Here is an 8,897-nt window from a genome sequence, read left to right as displayed (position 1 = left end):
AAGTTAAAAAATTCTTATCTCTAATAATCCTGCTCAATACAGTGTCAGTATTTAAGGGTAAATATCTCTCCAATATAGTTAACAATGTATTACACATTTGTTTAAACTCTTGAAAATAGAACCTTTGATCTTGAGTCTATAATGTCTACAAAGTTTGTAAGACATGTTTGTTACATACATTAGATTATAAATTATGTGTATTAGAATGTTAGTTAAATTAGATTTTCTCACTGTCTCAGATCACATTCCCTAGAAGCAGAGCCTGAGACAGGGTTTGGGGTGCATCCGGTTTAGTGAAGGAGGACTCAGGAGGAAGAGTGAGGGAGAGGGACAGGGCAGGAGGAGGAACTAAGCACGGGGAGGATCTCAGCCAGAGACGAACTTCTGGATGATTCCACGGGGAAGCACGGCAGCATAAATAGCATCGCAAAGCTGATCCCACTTTGAGGCAAGGGGCCAGCCTTTTGTACCCCGTGTCAATCAGTCATTGGCTGCTGGTTATGACCCAGGCGTCGGGAGGGGCATAGGTGTAATTTCCTGGGTGGAGTGGCTCCCTTTGGGCTGAGGGCAATTCTTTGGAGAAGGATGTATCTGTGAATGCTTAGCAGCCCAAACTCACAGTACCTGGGGGATGGATGCATGAGTCAGGAGAAGGTATGTGGCCAGGGGGCCAGCAGCATCCAGTACACTCACAGCAGCTGTGAAATAAACTCACCTGCCTGCGATAAGCAACCCCATACCTAGACCCTCCCTAGCCTTCTATTAAGGAATCTTATCACTAACAATATGGTATAGATTCCTTGGGGGTCAGTCACTGGTATTGGCTTTCTCCATTTAAGCCTGTTTGAAATAAATACTTTGTCTGGTACAGTCAAATCTAAGTATAATGGGAATCTTCACTTTTCCACAGACAAAAGCAATTCAAGATGGATAAGAGTAAATAACAATTTAAAAAATCAAACACTGAAAAACAGGAAGAAGATCTAATTAAATATTTATTATCATTCTCAAAGGAGGATGTTTTTTTAAGCCCGGATGTAAGGAAAAAATCATAAAGGAAAACATCAGCAGGTTTTACTGCATAAAAGCATAAAAGTTCTAACCATCAGGGGAAAAACAAAACCAACTCTGCATAAACAAAATAAAAAGGTAAACAACAGAAAAGAATATTTCTGCAAATGTGAAAAAAAAAATGCCTTGACACATGATTGCTAATTCAGCAAGGGTAAGATTTTCACAGCATGCTTATTGGCCAGATTCTAGAATAAAATCCCCACCCAGCAAAAGGGATTGAAAAGAGATTAAAATATCTTTTTTTTCAAGTGCCATACGTGACCAGCTATAACCTTGGGCAGCTTACTTCATTGTTTTTTATCTCAGTTTCTTTATCTTTAATATGGAGATAATAATAGTGCCTACATCTTTTTTGTTATCATTCTTAGGGCTGCAAGAGCCAGATGTCCTACTAGGAATTAATTGTCCACACTTATAAAAAGAAGTGTTAGAAAGAGAAGAAGGAGCTACAGGGGGTGACCGAGCAGAACTATTAGGGAAGAGTAAGTGGAGATGGAGTTGATAGGATCAGGGCAGCGTATCTAGCTAGGTTCCACCACGCTCTGGCGTGAAACTATCTTTGGCAGAGCTAACGCTCTACAACTTAGGCCAAGGAGTTGTTAGAGGACCCTTGATGCCCATGGAGAAGTCCTTCTTACCTACTTTGAGAGAAACAAGCTTTCTTTCTTCTTCTCTGGCTCCCTTGCCATTAGGTGCTGTCCTACGACCAAATTCTAGCTTATGGAGTATGAGTGGGAGTGACGTGTGCCATTTCTGGGCACATACGCATCATATTCATCTATGTTCTCCATTCCTTTTCAACTGCTGGAAACTGGATGTGGTGACTTAACCTGGGCCACGCAGATGACAACAGACCCTAACACAGGGCAGAGCCACCTAGAATACCCACACTGGCTATGTGGGGTAAATTACATGGGGTACTAATGTAAATTAGTACATTTCATGAGCAGAAAACAGACTTCCTTATTCATGCCACTAAATGATCGGGTCTTGTTACAATGAAGTCTACACTCATTCAGCAATGTTGAACTAAGTCTATTGATAAATGCCACTTCAAGCCTTTCCTATGGAAACACCCAAGGCACACCGGAACAGTGACCCTACCAACAAACAGCAGGAGACGACACATGTATGTTAAAGGCTACACAAACAATTTGAAGGCTGCTGCCCAAACATTTCCCGTCTTGGCCTGCGATAGGGGCTGGCAAACTTCTGAGAAAAAGGACAGATAGGAGATACTGTAGATGGCTTTGTGGGCCATACAGTCTCTGTTAAAACTGCTCTTCCTCTCTGTAGCACAAAGGCCATCACAGGCAAGACCTAAACGAATGGGCATGGCTGTGTTCCAATAAGTGATTATTTACAAAAACAAGGTGTAGGCCATATTTGGTCTGCAGGCCATAGTTTGCTGACTCTTGACCAGAAGGACCCCTGGAATTCCTGTTGTTAGAGGATCATTTGTTTGGATTATACTTAGCAGAGTCTCCTTAAAATGTACACATAGGCAGTAAACCAAACCATAAAAGGTGGCATTGTTTGTAGCCTTACATTGTACCTGATTGTCTTGAAGAAGCTATATTATAATGGGTTTGACATTCCTGATCAAGAGCCTAAAGTTAACCTTTTATAAAAATGATGGGCCTCATATTTAATCAATCATTAACTCTTTAACTGCCCAGTTTAAAAATTTCTAGACTAGATAAGCATCAATTTAACAGGACAATATTGAAAATGCTCTTATCAATTTTACTTAGGATACTACTAGTTTTTCAAGATGGTGCCGAAAGTGAGGAAGGAAACCCCTGTCCCTCCCAAAGCTGAAGCCAAAGCAAACACTTTGAAGGCCAAGAGAACAGTGCTGAAAGGTGTCTTTAGCTACACAAAAAAAGATCCACACCTCACCTACCTCCTGACAGCCCAAGGTACTGCAGCTTAAAGGCAGCCCAAATATCCTTGGAAGAGCACCCCTAGGAGAAACAAGCTTGATCACTACACCCCTGTTAAGTTCCCTTTGACCACCAAATCAGCCTTGAAGAAGACAGAAGACGACACACTGTGTTCTTTGTGGGTGTCAAGGCCAACAAGCACCAGATCAACCAGGCTGTGAAGAAGCTCTGTGACACTGACGTGGCCAAGGTCACACCCTGATCAGGCCTGATGAAGAGAAGAAGGCATATGTTTGACTGGCTCATGACTTTGGATGCTTTGGATGTTGCCAACAAATGGAATCATCTCAACTGAGTCCAGCTGGCTAATTCTAAATTACATATATATATATTCACCATGAAAAAAGATATCTCTAGAGAAAGTTATGATTGAGTCATTGATTGACTGGCTGATAAGAGTACTTGAGATACATTATCTCCCATCATCACAATAGCTCCAGATGTGACTTACCAAGGGGAACACTGAGGCTCAGAGAGGTAAGTAATTTTCTAAGATCATCCAACTGATAGAGAGAGATGTGCCTAGTTTCAAAGCTTCTATTCCCATACCACCGCCTCCGGGCTAGAAGAAGGAAAGGCATGGGCAGAGATTTTGATGGAAACCTAGAGGCTGGCCAGGAGAGGAGGCCACTGGGCTCTGGACCTAGAGGGGTAGGCTTATGTGGTCCAGAGCATCAGGAAGCAGAAGCTTGACCACTGTGTGTTGTTAGTGGGTCATAACATGAATAACTGGCTGAATATTCCAAGTGTGCATTGTTATAAGTACAACACGTAGCCTACAAAGAGCAGCTATGAAATTATTACCTTTACTGAGTACTCACTATGTGACAGGCAGTGTGCCAAATACTTCTCATGGACCCTATCATGTAATCTTCACAATAACCCTTTGAAGTAAGTACTATTATTATGATCTCCATTTTATAGTTCAGGAACTGAGGCACAAAGAGATTTAAGCAACTCGTCTAAGGTCAAAAGGTTTAGAAATGGCAGAGCTAATATTAAGCTTGTCAGGCCTCAAGGCTCACATTTTAATCCCTTACACTATGCTGTTTCCTAAAACAGCAAATAATAAAATTTCACGCTATAATTATTCTTATCACTGTCCCTGTTCATTTCTCCAGAGAACTCTATCATAATCTGCAATGATGCATATTTTTGCTTTCTTTCTTGTCTCTTTAACTAAATAGTCTCAGCACTATGAAGACAGAACCCATCTCTATTTTATCCAACAGGGCCTAGTGCCTAGTACAATGCCTAGCACCTCAGAGGTATTTGGTAAATTTTTGCTGAATGAATTAATGGGTAAATGATATGCCCACAGGGGAACTCAAGATGGCATAATATCTGTGCAGTGGGAAGTGGTTCTCTTCCTATTAAATGTCAAAACAAAGAAACAAACAAAAAAAACAAACAAACCAGAGTTGAAACCATCATGCATTACTGGTGGGGATATAAAATGGTGTAGCTGTTTTGGAAAACAGTTTAGTGGTTCCTCAAAAAGTTAGACACAAAATTACCATATAATCCAGCAATTCCACTCCTAGGTGGAATTATACACAAAAGAACTGAAAGCAGGGACTCACACAGATACTTGTACACCAATGTTCATAGCAACATGATTCTCAGTAACCAAAAGGTAGAAACAACCCAAACGTCCATGGATGGATAAACAAAATGTGTTATATACATACAGTGGACTATTATTCCACTTTAAATAGGAATGAAATTCTGATACATACTGACGAATCTTGAAAATATTGTGCTAAGTGAAATAAGCCAGACATAGGACAAATATTGTATGATTCCACCTACATGAATAGGCCAATTCATAGAGGCGGAAAGTAAAATAGAAGTTACCAGGGGTTAAGGGAGGGTGGGTGGGGACTTTTTTTTTAATAAACACAGAAATTTCAGTTTGGGATGATGAAACCATTCTGGAGATGGATAGATGTGATGGTTGCACAACAATGTGAATATACTTAATGCCACTGAATAGTTAAAATGGTACATTTTGTGTCATGTATATTTTACCAAAGAAAAAATCTCCACACGACAGAAGATGTGAATTTGCATTTGCCATCACGTCACTCTGAGGTCAGAGAGAATAGCAGGAGCCCTAGGGGTCCATGGGTCTCAGAGACAACAGCCTTCCTCAGGCCAAGGATGCTGGTGTCTGCACTGCAGAGCCCAAGAGCACAAGGAGACGAGAGTGAATCTCTGGCAATACAGATGATACTTATTCTACTTGACAGTTAAAATTCTGAGCCTTTACCAACAGCTCCCAGGACATGCTCAGTCATTACAATACAGTCCTAGGCACCGGGAGTGGGCATTTCAGTGCAAAGTGAATGGTAAACTGTGAAGATTCACAAGACCCTGAGGAGGAGAAAATTTCCATAGGGTGGGATGGGAATAGAGATGTTTCTTTTTTTTTTTTTTGGCAACACCATGTGGCTTGCGGGATTTTAGTTCCCCCGACCAGGGATAGAACCCGTGCCACCTGCAGTGGAAGCACGGAGTCTTAACCACTGGACCGCCAGGGAAGTCCCCAGAGATGTTTCTTTTAACCACCCCTGGCTTCCACCAATCCCCCAGTGAAAACGGATTGAAGGCTCACGTCAGAACCCACTGAATGAGACAGAACATTGTCTGAGTGAGTCTTTTTTTTGTTTGTATGTTTTGTTTTGTTTTGTTTTGGTGGTACGCGGGCCTCTCACTGTTGTGGCCTCTCCCGTTGCGGAGCACAGGCTCCGGACGCGCAGGCTCAGCGGCCATGACTCACGGGCCCAGCCACTCCGCGGCATGTGGGATCTTCCCGGACCGGGGCACGAACCTGCGTCCCCTGAATCGGCAGGCGGACTCTCAACCACTGCGCCACCAGGGAAGCCCTCTGAGTGAGTCTTATTGATGTCAGAGACTACTGAACACTGCCCATAGTACCACAGTACTTTTGTGCCACTGATACCCATGCATGAATTAGCTTGCTAAGAAATAAGCAAGCCAATGACTTCCCATGACCAGAAGAAAGGTTCAGATGAATAAATTTTGTAGGGGAAAAGGACGTGGTTGGGAAGAAGAAAAGGTAGAACCGAAGTGGGCAGAGCCAGAGTGAAGCCCGAGAGAGTTGGAGGCCCTGAAATAACAAAAGGGATCCGTGAAAGAAACCTCAGAGGGCACAGAAGTTGAGATCTTGATTCTTTCCAAACTGTAATGTTGTCCACGAAATTGAGCCATCCCTACTCCACAGACAGGTGCCCCTTCCTACATAAACCCGGGGCCCCCGGAAGGGACCTGCAGTCATCGGTACATTTGAGCAAATTTCTCTCTTGCTTTTCTGTCTCATAGATGAATATAGGTGGCACAGTGTAATGCTAAGAGGAAAAGTGTCAGCACTTTGGAGCTAGTCTTGGAGATGAATGCTGCTTCTTTAACTTACTGGCTTAGAAATTACTTACCTCCTATGAGAGTCAAGTTCCTCACCTACAGAATAGTTCAACTAGTAAGGTAACACCATTTGCCATGCAATAATACCTGTTAGGTAAGCAGGTAATACCTACGAGAAAATACCTATTAAAGTAATACCTAATACCATGACCAGCACAAAGCTCTATGTTCCAAGGATGATCACTTTCTTCCCTCATCTGTAATTCTAGTCCTGCACTCTGCCTACCCCAAGTGAGCAGAAATTGCCAAGCTTCATTCACTGTGCTGCCTGGCTGTGAGCCGTCAGAGGTCAGCGCCTCTCCTTCCTCTTGCTGGCAGTGTCACAATTTGCATCCTTTATTTTCGTGCTGTCCCTCCCCACCGCCCCCGAGGATCTCTAAGGACTTGGCAGACTCCAGAGGGGAAACATAAACCATTTTTATGTTACCAAAAGGGAAGTTAGGACACAATGAAAGATTAGAGGTTTTTCCAGAAAAAATTTAAGAGAAATCCCAAATTGTCTTCCTTTCCCACAGTCCCTCCCACTGTTTGAATTGCTTCCCTGGACACCAGATGAAAGCAGCTGGCAATCAGGGACCATGGTCCATAGGGAATGCTTATCAAGGGCTGGCTGGGGTCAGATTTTCAGTCGTCTCATATTCTGAAACCCTCTCAAACCGCCTGTCGTGAATGACAGCAGTTTCAGCACAAGAGTCATTTCATCCTGAAACAGTTGCCAAGGACCAGGTGTACCCAGCCTGTGGTGCTGGATTCGAGGGAGTGACGTGCTTCCTCTGATTTACATCCATCCCTTTGAGGAAACGCTCCTTGCTAGGTGATGTTAACCTCCTGTATCAGCCTCTATTTTTAGCCTCTGAATGAGTGATGAATCAGGCTATAATCTGACAGTGTGCTTAAAGACATATTAAAGTCAAATTAAATTACAGTGCCTCAGGGTTTCCCTGGTGGCACAGTGGTTAAGAATCTGCCTGCCAATGCAGGGCACACGGGTTCGAGCCCTGGTCTGGGAAGATCCCACATGCCGCAGAGCAACTAAGCCCGTGCACCACAACTACTGAGCCTGCGCTCTAGAGCCTGGGAGCCACAACTACTGAGCCCACATGCCACAACTACTGAAGCCCGCGCGCCTAAATCCCGTGCTCCGCAACAAGAGAAGCCACCCAATGAGAAACCCGCGCATCACAACGAAGAGTAGCCTTCACTCACCGTGACTAGAGAAAGCCCGCATGCAGCAATGAAGACCCAATGCAGCCAAAAATAAATAATTAATTTAAAAAAAACATTAGAGTGCCTCAGACATCACACATATTTCTAAAGAACAGAGCCAGAATGCATTATCCCTGCTTATTTTCAATCCACACCCATTATAACCTAAATTATTCTTATTATGTATCCCATTATAAATATATCAGATGGTTAAATATGACTCTAAGATTAAGTTTCCTCCAATTTTAATCAAGCCTCACCAACAAAGGCAGCTCATTCCAAAAGCTGGAGATAGAAATGATTTCTCTTGAATATTATCATTATGCTGTGAGCTCAGACACGGCTGGTGGAATCAATACTCGCGATCATTCAGATACACCTGGTGCACCTACTACACGGCAGGCACTGCCTTGGGCACTGGGAAGACAACGGCAAACAAGAGCAAGACATAATTCTTTCTCTTGTGGAACTAGATTAGTGAGGAGCTAGATATTAACCAAATAATCAAATAAGCAAATGGTTAGGATTGAAATTATGTTACTAAGTTTCTGATTCTGTCTCTCTCTCCATCCATCTCTTAGCTCTGCTGTCTTCTGTTTGGCTTCCTCTTTCAGCAGCATCTCTCTATGTGACTAAGACAGCCACTTGCAGCTCCTGATGATCCTAAAGGAACAGTTGTCCCTAGAGCTCCAGCAAAGTCCCAGAGAGGATGCTGATTGGCCTGGTTCAGATCACATGCTACTTCCTATAATGGTATGGAGAACTGGGAAAGTAATATTCTGATTGGCCAGCCCAGGTCACATGTGCACTCATGGTGGAGAAGGGAGGGGTGGTGTTAGTGTCCCTGGTACCATATGGCTAAGCAGGATACCTAGGCATGGGAGACAGTTGTTTCCCAAGTGAAAGGAGGATGGGCCAATGAATGTTTGTCCACGAAAGTGTCAGAAGGTTGATGTTTAAAGTCGGTCAAGCAAAAGAAGAAAAAGAGTAGCAATGTAAGTTATACTTTCTCTATATTCCTCTAAGTGTCAGGGATGGCAGCATGCAGCACAGTAGAAAGAGAGGGCTTCAGAACCAGACAGATGTGGGCTCATATCCTGCCTCCACCACATCTTAGTGGCTATGTGGCTTTGGGAAAATCATCTAATCCTCTAAAACAGTTTCTTCACTGGTAGCACGGGGATAATAATTCCACACCAATAGGGTTGTTAGGGAGATGAAATTATA

The 8,897-nt window shown here is 43.1% G+C and overlaps 1 pseudogene; it reads left to right on the top strand.

Annotated features, from left to right (window-relative positions):
- The first annotated feature begins 2,848 nt into the window (after positions 1–2,848).
- LOC132499030 (large ribosomal subunit protein uL23-like) lies at positions 2,849–3,257 on the top strand (annotated as a pseudogene).
- Positions 3,258–8,897: the final 5,640 nt, after the last annotated feature.

Source organism: Mesoplodon densirostris, chromosome 11 (assembly GCF_025265405.1).
Source record: "Mesoplodon densirostris isolate mMesDen1 chromosome 11, mMesDen1 primary haplotype, whole genome shotgun sequence".
Classification (NCBI taxonomy): Eukaryota; Metazoa; Chordata; class Mammalia; order Artiodactyla; family Ziphiidae; genus Mesoplodon; species Mesoplodon densirostris.
The sequence above is the reverse complement of the archived record's forward strand: the minus strand, read 5'-3'. Positions and strand labels throughout refer to the sequence as shown.